This window comes from Varroa jacobsoni, unplaced genomic scaffold, assembly GCF_002532875.2.
Source record: "Varroa jacobsoni isolate VJ856 unplaced genomic scaffold, vjacob_1.0 scaffold_1191, whole genome shotgun sequence".
NCBI lineage: Eukaryota > Metazoa > Arthropoda > Arachnida > Mesostigmata > Varroidae > Varroa > Varroa jacobsoni.
The window spans coordinates 369,034-383,091 of record NW_019214093.1 but is presented as its reverse complement, the minus strand read 5'-3'; the positions used below and the strand labels follow the sequence as shown (position 1 = coordinate 383,091).

Genomic DNA, 14,058 nt, shown 5'->3' with positions numbered 1-14,058 from the left:
GCAAAGTCGCTATGATTTGCTTAAAGTAAAACCAAGTCGTTTTCCTATTTAGTGAACTATATTAGTTATTTGTCCTATTCGAACAAGTCGTCGGAATCATTTGTTTTTGGGTAGCCTATCAAGGACTTATTTGTTTCATTCGAATTCCTCCCGAGATGAGTAAGTTACTGAACTTACCTGGGATTTCCCCTTTGTAAAACGACATGGCAACCATGTAAACAGCTACTAAACGTGATAATAATATATTATTATTCCTTATTTTTGCTTTAGTATTTGATTATTAATAATGCGGTAATTGTTCTTGCCAAAGCTGAGATTTGAAGCCGAGCCTATTCGCATCGCAACGCCCTGAAAGATCTGTGCATGACCCGCCGAAACTGAGACGCCCGCCTCCAGAGTAAACCTTACAATAAAATGGTCGTTTTGTGAATCTTCATTCGTAAGGTACGAAGATAACGTCAAATTACCATTGTTGATTACTCTAGATAAGCATAGCACACGGTTATTGTCTTCTATTTATCGTTGTGGTCGACTGGCTGTTACCCTTATTCGAAATGATGAACACCATTACACTTCCATTAGTATCATAGTTACTTCAAAGATGTTTGGCATATTATGCCACAGTTACTTAAACTTGAATGGTTCAAGTTACGGCTATTGTGCAAATCTCAGGAAACGAGTTAGCGTTTCATGTTAAAAATTTCGATCGTCGAAAAAAGCAAGCGTTCAGTAACTTATTGTAGGATTTTTTAAAAATCAGGGATAGCATAGTTCAAGATGTCGAAAATTGGATTTTTGTCAGTTGATCACTAAGAAAGTCAGAAAATTATCTCTGAGCTATTTGAAGATACTGTTTCAATTGGGTCATCTACATCTAGCTCACAAAGGATAATCATTTTTTTAGTCCTAGGAAGTCTTTGCGCCTTGAAGTGGCGCAAAATACTTAACAGCGAAGCAAGCATTGCCGACAAATGATGCGCAACTAGTTGGTAGCAGACATATGGAATAACCAATGACAATGAAGTTGAGCGGTATTCACTGCTTCATAGCAGCGAGGTTTTGAAGTATATATTTTAGGCAACTGCGATTAGCCGAAATGGTCGTTTCATTAGATGATGATGCAGGCGGATTTATGCATTGGCTGTTGTCCTTCCGAGTCGGGATGAAGGTTGTAAGGCATCGATTGACTAACTGATCGGCCGATAGGGGTTAGGTTGCCGAGTTTCAGCGACTGCCACAGCAATTTTAGTTGTTGTGGAGTCATGCCTTACAAGCACAAAAGGCAGAGTAACAAAAACGAGCAACAACAGTAACAACAACAACTACAACAGCAAAAGCACAGTAGATAGCACAAGTAACAGCGAACCCAATGGGCGAATCAAGGACGTTTCTCCTGGACGCTACGCGCAGGTGTGCTTACCACACGTCATAGCCTAACACGAAAAGGCAGACCAAGTCAGGGCCTGTGTTTATGAAAAGGGTTAGTCGTCCTGCTAGCCAACATGTGGCTGGCATTCTTGTAGCTAGAGAAGACACTTAACTATTAAGTAGCTTTTCTCTCCCACAGCCCTCAATCGACCTCGTGCTACACGTCTTTCCTTTGCAGGGTCGGTCGTGGATTCCTCCTTCGCCTCAACCTACTGTTTCGGCGTCATTGTGCCGTTGTTGTTGTTATTACGTTGCTATTGTTGCTGCCTCACGCCCGCCTGATAACAACGTTACGAGGCTAGTAAGGTCTGCTAGCGCCGGACGCTCGCGCCACCGCTACTTTTGCCTTCAACTCCACTCGATCTATCTGTTATGGGAGTGAGAAAAAGTTAACTGACTGCAGCGTCGGCTGAATCGTCACCCGAACTGCTGTTGCCTTCGACTATCCCTCGCTAACATGGATGGAGGCTACCTGAGGCTGATCGTGCGCTGTGCTATTTGTGGGCGAATTACTGACGGCGACTTTACAGCCACTCCAGTCGCCGCCATCCCTGCCACAGGTCAGGGATTCGATATGTGGCGAATTTTAACATCCAGGGATGTCCAGCGCCCATCTTGCGTTGATCGTCGCTCGTTCTCCCATCGCCTGCGCATCTCTTCTCATTCTGTCTGTTTTTTCTGCGGTTCGTTCTTTGCCACTATCCGACCGACCACTGCAGTCGGCTGAGTCCCGGGAAGCCATCTCGTCATCATGATCACCGTCATCATCAGTAGAATCGTGCTCTGAAGCGCCATCGAAGCATAATCATCATCGCCATCATCAGCGTTGGCATCATTGAGCCGGTATTGGCTGCAACCCTACCGTGTGTTTGTTGGTGGCGATCGTATTCTGCTGTGTTGTTCTGTCGCATTCACTCGTCACCACTCCTTTTTCCTCCTCCTCTCTCACTCCCTATCTATTTCTCTCTCTCTATCTATTTCCCTGTCGCGCGCTTCTCCCTGTCGCTCAGTTCAACCCGCGGCGCTTCGTGAGGAGTCGCTTACTTCGGTTTCGACGACGACGACGGCGGCGGCAGCAGCAGCGAGCGCTGCCGCTGCGCTGTTGTTGGTCTTCAGCGTTTTCGACTACTTCGGCTCGAGGAACTTCGCTCGGCACCAGCGTTCCCTGGCGATTGCTGCTGCGGAGCCAAGCCGGTGAGCACTGCCGTCTGCCGACCTCTGACCCTTCGCCTTTGGTGTGCTCTTCATTGCCGCTATAGCCGCCACCGCTGCCGCTGCAACTTCGGCACCGCCTGATGCCTCGCGAAGCTGCCTGTGATGTTGACGCTGGTGTTGCGGGAATGCCAACGGGGGATGCTGACGTGCTGGCGACTACGCGATTCAGCGGTGCGCTTCATCGGGGTGGCTAGTCACCGGTTCGAAGCTGGTGTGGCTCGCCGCTACCGCTCCGACGGTTGTTGTCGTTGGTAGAACGCTTTCCCAACGTACGAACGAAGAAGCGATGAGGAACTGTGGGTCGCTTGGTATCTTGCTCCGTTCATGGAGGAATAGCAGCGCTGAGCTTGCCTCATATGCCACCGTCGTAATGCCGACCATTGGCAACCGGTAGCGTCCGCCGCGTCAATTCCAATCGTCGATGTTTGCTTTGCTTTGTGGCGATGCTGTGGGATGAAATGATGAGATTCATTGTCGATGCCGTGCGTAGATGATGTCGAGACTTCTGCTGATGATACGACCAGTGTGGCTGTGTTATTGCTGCGATTGCAATGCGTTTTTTGGTGCTTACAGCTGGTTTACGGCCGTCTGCTGCTGTTGCCAGCTGCACCCGCTGGAGCGGTTGCGTCAGCATTGACAACACCAATACGTGTGATCGACCCAGCCTCGACGACGACAGTGCGACGATAGCTGAATTGTCCAGGGATCAACGGACCTATCCACCAATGATCTACAAGTTAACAATTGATTTTAAAGGAAACACACTGAAGGAAAGCTAGTCGAATTTTCCAAAGTACCTGAAAGCGTCCGATGCTTTAACGTCCAACGACCAGGCAACACGACATGGCCGTCACCCAGCGCTTCCGTTACCGACCCAGCCATAGCTTTCGGACGCGACTCGTACTTACTTACGACGATCAAGGATCATCATGGACATCCACAACAACAACGGCAGCGCGCCGGATGGAACCAGTATCGTAAGGAGAATGGATCTAACCCTGTTCTTCTCCCACCCGCCAGTATTTCCGTCTCAAGCGGCGTTTATTATTACTAGCATTCACACACCGATCGCCGGCGTTTTGTCTTCTGTCGTATGAGTCTTAAAAGCAAAGCGAACCTGTTTGTACGAGCCGTGTTTGCTGCTGGCATCGGCCTCCCGTGCCTAAGAGCGAAAAAAGTGAATTTAATGATGATAATTGCATTTATTGTACACCCTCTAACCAGGGCGGCCGTTCTCCATTTTCGATTGTTGACATCAAAAAAAAAAACACATAGACACGTTAACGAGTATGACGTCTTCGACGTTGGGACGACGCGAGAGATCACAGAAACTCCAGCTATAATAATAATAAGACTGATACACTAAGGCGCATATGGACAATAAGAAAGCTGGAACAAGATGACTTTTAGCATCTTTTGCGGATGCTCCATGGTGTGGTTCCGTCTCTCACCATCACACAATAAAAGATATTTGTCAAGCGTAAAGGATAGCTACATAAGGCCCGATGTAGGCTAAATTTCAACGTTTCTCTTACTTTGAAAATGAAAAACATGGAGGTTTTATCGTCCTTTCCATCAGTGCCATTAAAATTAGCAAAAAGCAAACATCAAAATAGTTGAGCGAACAGTCGAAGTGCTATTTCAACAAGCTCAATGGCGACTCAACACTTCAATGCAATGTTCAGCAATAGCTTACTTGATGAGCAGATGATGGCATAGAAAAAAAAAATAAAGAACGAAGCGGACCTGGTTTTTTGCAGTTTTTTTGAGTTAAGTAGCTGTTCATTTTCGTCCCTTCTATATCTGATCAGCTCCAGATCTAGTCTACTAGTAATGCAAACCCTGAATCCGAATCAATGACAGTGTTGATCAATCGTAACAAAAACAGTCAGATATCGACTCTGGAAGGCGTCTGCTCGAGGTATCTCGAACATGAACTGTCGACGGGGTCAAAACAGAAACTTTCCAAACAAATACATCGCCAGCAAATTGTCCATGCTTACAAATTCATTATCAGCAGAACATTTCAGCCGCTTACTACAGTGTGGTAAAAGCGTGTTTAGTAAATCCAATTCACTGAACAGACGGCGTTTTAAGGCAGAGCTTGATTCGTCCTTAAACCCCAGTAAAGCCCCCCTCCCCCACTCGCGCACACGCACACATACTTAAATATACGTCCTCTTTAGATCACCACACGCTGCCTTGCCATCGAGAAGCGTCGGTTCTAACTAATGTCGATATTGTGCAAATCTTTTCTTCTGCGAATTTGGCAAACATGGCAGACCATTGGCGCAGCTTACGCGGCCGCCGGTGTGTAATCGCATCGTTTGTCAGTCTTATTTGCTACATCACGTGGTACAACATAACTTCGTTCTGGACAACATCAGACGAGCTGATAACCAGTTCACCAGTGCAAATGGTGGAACGAGACCTGGCAAAAGAAGACGTAAACGTAAGCTTCACGCGACGACATCACAAGTCATTGGTAGAACCTGGGCCAGCAAAGGCTAGCGCGAAAAAGCAATGCGTGAAGCACCGGTGTCTTAATTTAATAGCGTATTTGTACGTCATTGGAATCAATTGAGGGTCACACGAAGCGCCGTAGCACTATTAGTGAAGTGTTGGACCTTGAGTCAAGCGAGACGCCAAAATAGGACAACGAACAGTATTTTTTTATCGCAACTGGTTATCTGTTGTGGTCGACCGTTTCGCTACTGACTAATTCGGTGCGACTTCGGAACAGACGGCTTTAGTGAAGGAGAGAATTAGCCTGCTGATTCACAGCAATTGTATTGTATGATTATACGTCTGCATACCTGTGTTGTGTGTGCATTATTGCCTATCGGTAAGTCGGCCTGAGTGTCAGCGTCTCACCTTGTTTCAGGTTGTTTGTCCATCTCTGATCAATGGCGCTATCCATCTGAGTAGCGCTTGACTATTCGGATTTCATTTCCCTGGATCAAGATGCCCCCACGACGATGTAATGTATCGCTGCGACTGCTTCTAGAATGCTTAAGCATCATTCGTTTTTCTTATAAGCCAAGGTCTCCTGCAATCCTAAATACGAAACAGCGTCAACTACCTTTGATCCTGCTGCTAATGCCGATGAGCCCCCTTGAGCAAATCGTCTTGTACGTTGTTAGAGTCATGCTGGCCTACCACACCTTAGTGTTTCGGCGTCGGAGAGCGACGTCCTCACAGACTCGTTATTTTAATGTTCTTCTAGTGATGGCCAATAAACACAGTAACTATGGCAATGCCGAAGCGACATAAACAAACGTCTACTTTCCGTACGCTGAACTGGTTCTAAATATCGTCTCTGCTTTCATTAATCGCGCCACGGGCCGCCGCCGCCGCCGCCCCTGTGGGCCTTGACCCCACCGAGAGCGGAGCTTCACCTAACCGCGTTAAAACGTACGCAGATGGAATTGACTGTTCAGCAAAAATACTGAACAGCAGCGGCTGCATGAGGGTGCCTGCGCTGATGAATGCTGGCCATTTCTGGGCGCCTAATTCGATGATATTTTCTACTAGTGCATGTGTATGCAGTAAACCAGTACATCTCACTGTATCAATGTTGGGGCCACAACCCATTGTAGAAATAAGCATGGCGTGGCATTTCTGCGTACAAAATGACTGCTTTTGACGTACGTTTACTGTAGATTAGACTGGCCATTACCTCAGGACAATATGAAAATACGACTTTAAATACGAATATTGCTTTAAATTCTCTGGCGTCACATAATTAACTACTGATATTTCAGTGCTGTCTCTGTTAACAGCAAGCAGTCAGTGTCGCGTGATATGATGGGTTTTGATTTTTTTTTTTGGCCAACGGACAAACGATTGCGGAGATCGTACTCTTCATCGAACAGCCGCAGCAGCTCATGGACCCTCAACCTAGTGTACCTAGTTTTCAGTCAATAAAGTCAAATGTTCTTTCGTAGATTAATATCCCTTGAAAGGCAGTGACTTTGTCCATTACGGCGTGTCTGATACCTCGGATAGGATTGAAACGGGAGTGGATAATGAATATGGCAGCAAATAGACCGCCGACAGAGAACGACTCTACACAGGAGCCCACTCCTTCACCAAATGGCTACAGACCTCAATGGAGTTGCTTGTGCTGTCAGAAACAGCTTCCTTGAGGTGCGCAAATCTATTTAGGGTACCTGTAACGGCTCCGACGGCTTTAACATACAACTGCAACAAAACACCTACCAACTTCTGAAGGGAAGCGCCAATTTGACAATGAGGTATCGAGTGTACTCTGTTGGGCCTCAAGACGTATTCTAGGCGAGCTTCACTAGTAATCACTAGAGTGATCATAATTACCCTAAGCTGACCCGCGCTTCGATCTATGGTAGGTGGTTACCCGTACGCTAATACGCTACGAAGGTTCATTATCTAAACGGTGATCGAATCGCAAATTGGTACAAATTGACTTTATGAAATTGTGCCGTTTCTGTTGCTGCTGCAGCCGTCCATGGTGTCGAAGCTACCAAAATTGATGACAATATTTCAGATTTTTCATGTTGAACCTGTTTAGCAATACGTTGGTGTAACACGTTTGCATTTAGTAGGTTAGAAATAGACAAATAGTTTTCTTGTTTAGGACAGGCCTAATCTAGGACGAAGCCACAAAGTTAAAGTCTACGGGTTCCGTTTGCCAAACAACTAATAGCTGTGGGCATGGGGTATTTTTTAGAGGTATGTTTGCTGCCAAATTAACGGGCTAATCCCTGCTAGAATGTCAAAAGTTCCAACTAATCCTCCCGTAAGCCGAAACCGTAAGCTTCACATTAAGCCCATCGTAACCATGTCCGACATAATTCAGCATTTCTATTTAAAAATAGAAACCGCGTCTAGTTCAGTTAGTTGGATCGATGCTGAAACAGTCACTATACATATGTACTTTCCTATTGCACCTTAGTACGTATTCAGCCGAAAATCGTTTGGAAGACGCTTATTTAATCAACATGCTTTTATGCATTGTAGAAGATTGGGCTGTTGGATGAAGACTGGCAGCTAACAACAACAACTCCAAAGGACCTCTTTTATACATCCAAATATACAGTCCTAATTCATGATTATGTGCTACTGCGTTAACGCTTGTTCTTGTCGCTATTATCATCTTGTTTGTATTTAGTATAGTGTTTTCCAGCCCATCACACTTCAGCGGCGACACTCATAGCTAACAGCGCTCGCTGCTGCGTCGTATTCACTGGCACAGCCAATCTAACCGCAGTCACCGCTAGTGCTCCGGATCTGTGGCAGCTTTACGACCCCACCCAGCTCTGGGGCTCCGCCTTCTGGCCCGGGTCTGAGCCCTACCCCACGGCTGGCAATCTGAAGCTCCATCGGCAGCAGCGCTGTTGACGACTGTTCCTGCCGCTGCCACTTGGAGAGTGGCTCGCTCATCAGTGACTTCGCGATTCGGAAGCTCCAAAAGAAGTGAGTGAGCCGGCTCTTTGCGATAGCATGATCCAATAAAGTCCGCTTTCACGCCGTTATCATGACAACGAAAGCTCTTAACAAATCTTGCAGACCTCGTTTTAGCCATTAATATCGCTGCCTGTTCACTACATACAGTCACCGCTTCATTTCCAACCAATGGCCAATAACGCAGAACTTCTGTTTACGCTAGCGCACACGTAGCGTACATCATCAAAGTATACATTGTAGCATCGTAGTACTATAGCATTACTCTTCCCTCCCGCTTTTCCCGCGGCCGCTTCCACTCTTCCGGCCGTTGCTGCGTTCTGTTCAACCTGTTGTGGCCTGTGGTCAATGCCGTACATGTTCCCATAGACACAGCTTCACCTACAAACTCATACGGCCATATAACCATTACGACTATTACACCATAGCACTGTCAACAACAGCAGCAGCAGCAGCAGCAGCTACTTCACAGCGAAGGCGTGGCCTCTTCGTGACCACCGATGGCATCGTCATCGAACGAGCGTCACAAACCGAGCGCTTGAACCAGCGTCGGCGGCGATGGCTGCCGCGGTTGCCGTAGACCGATCGCTGATCGCGTTGTGTTTCTATGCTACTGACGATTGCCTGCGAGCGCCGCCGATGAACGCGAGGCGTTGGCGGCGCTCAACTCCCTCTCCACCGACCCTCGCCGCTTAGCGCGGCAGGCACGCCGGCCAGGATCGCTGCACCACCGTCGGGTAGCCCCATCGCATCGGTTAGACTGAGGCAGCTTTGCTTCTGAAGCATCTTGCTGACGACGACGCTCGCGACAACGACGACGAATTGCTGCTGGCAGTTTGGTTCTCTTAGCGCTGTCGTTGCTGACTATGGTGAAGGAGACGGTGATGTGATACGCGCTACGACACGACGATTCGCGCGTGTACTTGTTTAATTGTTGGTCTTTCGTTCAGCTCAACGATCCAACAAATGGTGGAAATTTCTCAGGAATACGATACGTTTGTCAGGTTAACACGATCAAGAGCCGTCAGCAGTAGATATCTGGCGAGAGTAAAGCGTTCTGTTCGAAAAATCAACAGGTTTAACTAAATATTCGTTCGTAGAGAAAGCATCAGCCATTCAAATGCACTATTGAAGAATTGCCCCATCAGTAATGTGAAGTTCCTTTATGTGATCTGTGTCATCAAGTTAACCTTTTTGCTACCTGGAACCTGTCCATCACCTTAAAGGAACAAACTGGCTTTAGAGGAACGTGACAAACCCTTATCGCGAAGGCTTGCACCATGTAAGCAAAGTGCTGAATTCACTAGCTTTCGATGTACCTCGTGCTGTAGTGGCTTTATCGAGCTGCTAACAGAACGCGCTTAAGAACCGTGAATGAAACGAAGTTCTAATACCATCTGACTTAATCAGCTAGCGATCGGTTCGAAGATCTTGTCGTTAAAGATCACACTTGAAAGAAAGAATGAGCAACGTCGTTTTGGAGTAGTAATACAGGAGTCGTAGGGTCCGACGGGGTTGTTTTTGTTCTGTTGTAACCATCGACGAACCGCGATAGAAAAGTCAGCGATCATCAATTTCAGACACTTCTGCAGCAGTGAGGAGCACTTCTATGAGCCCGTACACTATACTCGACCGCACGCCATACGTCCTGCGCGAAGATCAGGTGGTCGCTTCACTTGATATTCGTCTATTTTTTTTTGGTCCAACTAAGGTAACAACAAGGATAGCGTCAGCAGTCGGTCGGCGACGTAACCGCTCGCCCGACGACTTCTCGAAGGGGCACAGGCAAACAATGAAACCTATTGCCTTCCGCTGGTACGGCGGCCTCAGCGAGTCCTCGCTTTTCACAGAGTCGCTGTGAGCCCCCCAGACGGTTAGCCGGCGCCTATTCGGTTGTGTTGCGTATCGTGGACATCGATCTCCTGGCCTGTCTCCTCCGTACACCCGTGTGAGACGTGTTTACTGCCGGTCAATAAAGAATAACGCATCGCCATCAACAATCGGCGGTCTTCGACCGGAGTAAATAGCAGTTATAGTAGCAACAGTATCGAACGCCCAGCGAGGAATACGATTAACGCTTGCGCGGAGTAAAGTTACCCGCGCGTCTAGATCGTCTGTGTAAATTTTGGCGACACTGTCCGCTCGTGTGCTTCATTTTCGGTGGTGAAGTAATCCAAAAGTGTGGTGTCCTGAAGTTGTGATATCGTAGATGTGCTGGTGGTAGTTATGAAAAGAAGCAAAGAATTTCGTGTGAGAAGTGTCTCGCTTGGATTCGAAGTTTACGAATAATCAAAGAAATTACAATTTCTTCAAACTACAATATGCTGTGGGTAGTCTTCATTGGCTGGACGACTTAACGAGAGAAAATAGGGAGGACAAACACAAATAAAAAGAAATTTCGCAGACGACCACAACGGTGAAAAGTGTGCTGACGTTCCTGCCACGACCGCGTGCGGTTTACCCTGCGCAGTCTGCGATCCGTGCTGACGTCGGATTCATTGAAGCCAACTGATAGTGCTAGTGGATTCTACTCTAACGGCTCATTGCATTTCGGATTGACTTCGTTCATCCAAAGTGCTTACACGTGTGATACGTGAAAGGCTGCATTGCCGTACCCTGCTTGATTACGCACGCAGTACTGGAGAAAAAACACATAGCGATTTCGGATGATTTTCGAAGTTCTTCCTCATCGCCTACTCCGCACTAAACAAAGCCTAAAATAAAATCGGGTAGCGCTATTCGCTCCCAGCAACGCATTTCCTGCCGCGAAAACGGATCCCGGTTTCTCCACCCTTTGAAAACTGTGAACTGTGGAGGAGTGTACTGATCAATCGCCAGGATTGAGGTGGGCGAGTTGTGTGTTGTGCCGGTGGAAACGCTCGGCGGATGCTCACCGGGTCGCTCCAAGACCCCCCGAGACTCAGGTACGTGTCAATTATGTAGAAGCGGGTCATATCCTAGTATCAGTCCGTGTGATAATTCAGTGGTACCGTGTTTGCCTACTAAGCTTAGGGCCACCTAAAGTAAGCTGGCCTGGGTTCGAAACCTAACGTGGACACACGGTTCACACACGGCGCCGGAAGGGCCGCCAGCCGTCTGACGCAACGTCTAATGACAAGCCTAAACATGGCACGTAGAACTCGAAACATACAATAACAGAAGGTGGTTCCGTCAGTGTATGGTAATTTGTCATCACTGACATTGCGTGGATATATAATGCGCAGCGTATGATACATAGCTTAGTTATACCTTCATAACAAGTATCAAGCATCTATCGCATAGCGTATATTTAACTGACGCTTGAGAAGCGCTCTTAGTTTTTTTTCAATATGTTGCCTCGAAGTTCGAGTGCCCCTGTACTACGCATACTCGTGCCATTTAAGTGCTACCACCCCATAATATTACGGGTTGTTGGATTTGTCGTTCGGCGGTTGAACTTAGAACTAAGTCGAACAGAAAGGATTTCACCCTTGAAACTCCCTCTTCCAGACGGCGGCGTTGCAGAAACCGTACCCTGCACGCAGCAACAGTCAGAGAAAAAGAAAAGGATTTGTACAGAAAAAAATATAGACATTCTATACCCAAAGAACGTTTGCGAATACTATAATCGGCCGCGAGAGGACGCGATGATAACTCAAACCTTTGAAGTCGCTTCGTTTGTCGCCGCTGCTGTTGCTGCTTTATTATTTCATCATTATCAAATCATTTGTTCGCTGTTTATGTTCAACTGAAGGCAAATCGATTCGCTTTTGGTGTTGTTAGCGGCTCTCGTGAAATCGTCAGGTTTGTCATCCAACGAGATTGCCAACAGGATTATTACTGCAAATGGCTTCTATAGACCTTGCCATCGCCGTCGTCATCGTCGTTGTGCAAGGGGCAAAGAAACAGATGAGAAGTGACAAAAGCAATAGCAGAAAAAAAGATGAAGTTCTACGGATGCTGTACTCGTGATGATTGTGCTGTTACTATCGGAGTGTTCCGGCGGGAACTGCTTCTTCCTCGTTGATCGTAATAGTAGTGGTGGCTGTGACTGATTTTCCGTCGAGACGACCGAAACGGAATCACGCTGGTACTGATTACCTTCCACGATTCGAACAGCGTCAATTCGAAAGCATAGCGGACCAATATAATCCGATGATGACTAAATCTGTCGACGTTAAATCGTACTGCCGATAGGTGCCGTCAGATGATCAGGCCAAATCACCTGGTCGGTAGACTTCAACACCATAACCATGCGTCATTTGTAACGTTATTAGGTGTTACGCTTTCTCTTTATTTCGTCGTTGCCGATGTCCGTTTCGAACAGGACTGGATCGCGCGTAAAGTTCCGGCCGCAGCGAAGTTATTCAATTAAGGAAGATGGCACTATTGAATGAAGTTGCTCTGTCGAATTCGCTTTCGGCTATCGTTTTGCTTTATTAGTAATTTTTACTGACTATCACCGTTTCAAACTGCTGTCGATTAGGTGCTGTTTCTCTGGAGCGTTATGAGTGTGAGCAGGATATGAAGAACTCGAACAACTTCAGTTATCGGTTAGCCAGTGTATGTTACGATGTTGTTGGGGCGAAGTTCTATTAGGCAGGGCCTAAAGGGCATCGTTTTCGGCTGCTCATCAACTTCAAGCGGCCCTTTAGCTAGTTCTGGGGTCCTGCACAGGAAGACAGATAGTTGTCACTGGCCCTGGCTAGGAGAACCATACTGGCGGACGGAGCGCAAACATAGCGCGAGACCAGGCAAAGCATGCTATACAAGCCCCTGCGTTATCGGTAGCGGGCCTTTTCCCCTCCTTTGTATAGTCCCCTCGAAGTAAGGTATTTGAAGTTGCGGCTGCCGCCGCCGCTGCTGCTGTTTTCGACTGGGGATTGATCGAAGCCCACGGCTTTGCCTTCCGCCTACTATGCTCCCATCTCCATGATATCTCCATAAAGGCATTCACCGCTATTGACGATCCGGTACGTGCCGTTTTAAGCTCCTTCCATTCCCGGCCAAGAACCCCTCAAATGGTTTTAGCTGGAGTCGAGGCGGATGACCCAGTTGAAGGTTCAGCGTGTGCGGCTTTACTATCGATATGTGACGTGGTCCCATTTGTATGGTACTAGCGGTGCTGAGAATGGGATCTGAAGCCGTTCAGTGGCTAGGACGTCAACATCGGGGCAATCTGTTGCCACACATCAATAATAGTATTATTCTACTAATGTTGTTTCCTTTACGAGCGGTGTTCTAAAGCATAATATTCGATAGGCAATTAAGCTTCTGTTGCATTGTATTTACCCTCAGAGAAAAGGCTAGGGTTTATGTATTCTTTTATAAAAGTGTGCATATTATATGGAATAACTGTCAAATTTATCGCCACTCATATTTGCTGTCTACAATATGGCCAATAGCAATACTTGCAAATACCCATGCAACATTTGTACTATGCTACGGAGCTAAAAATCGACCCAACATAGCTTCAAGCCCATATACTGCCCGCTCACAAAGTCTCGCAAGGCGTCCAGCTAGCGCTACTACTAACTTCTATTATTTCAATACTACAAATACCCGAAAATGATCACTGTCATCTTGTCCGTATCAACGATTTATTTAGCTCAAAAACGAGCCGACATCCTAACTCACCGTGTAAAATTTCATTTCTACTCTATTTGCTTTTGTTCTGAAAGAGCGGCTTCCAAGATGAGCATATGCATCATCAGGCTGTCCGATTCGTCGCCTTCGAGAATGCCTGGTTAAGGCAAAGGAATCCTATTGATGTTGACGGTGATAGTAGCGATAATCGTATTCGACGAACACCGTTAAGCGTTACGTTAGTGCTCTCTGCTTGCCGTCGTGGCAGCCGTCGTTGCCAACGACGGCAATAACAGCCCCGGCGGAAGTCAACAAGTCAGAGAATAGAGAGCTTTCCAATATACCTGGTTATCCCTAGCGCTTCGTCGTCTGCTATCATTCTTGTTTGACGGCTTAGTTCTATCTCAC

General features: G+C 47.0%; 1 protein-coding gene across 4 annotated transcripts in view; it reads left to right on the top strand.

Moving 5' to 3' along the window:
- LOC111267451 (uncharacterized) overlaps positions 1-14,058 on the top strand; it is a 140,547-nt gene that overhangs the window by 51,819 nt on the left and 74,670 nt on the right. Inside the window, exon 1 of one of the 4 annotated variants that reach the window (XM_086971332.1) lies at positions 8,793-11,009. The exons of the other annotated variants lie outside the window; for them this stretch is intronic. The gene's annotated coding sequence lies outside the window, so the exon portion shown is untranslated. Of the gene's footprint in view, positions 1-8,792; positions 11,010-14,058 lie in introns of those variants that run through there. 4 annotated transcript variants of the gene reach the window in all.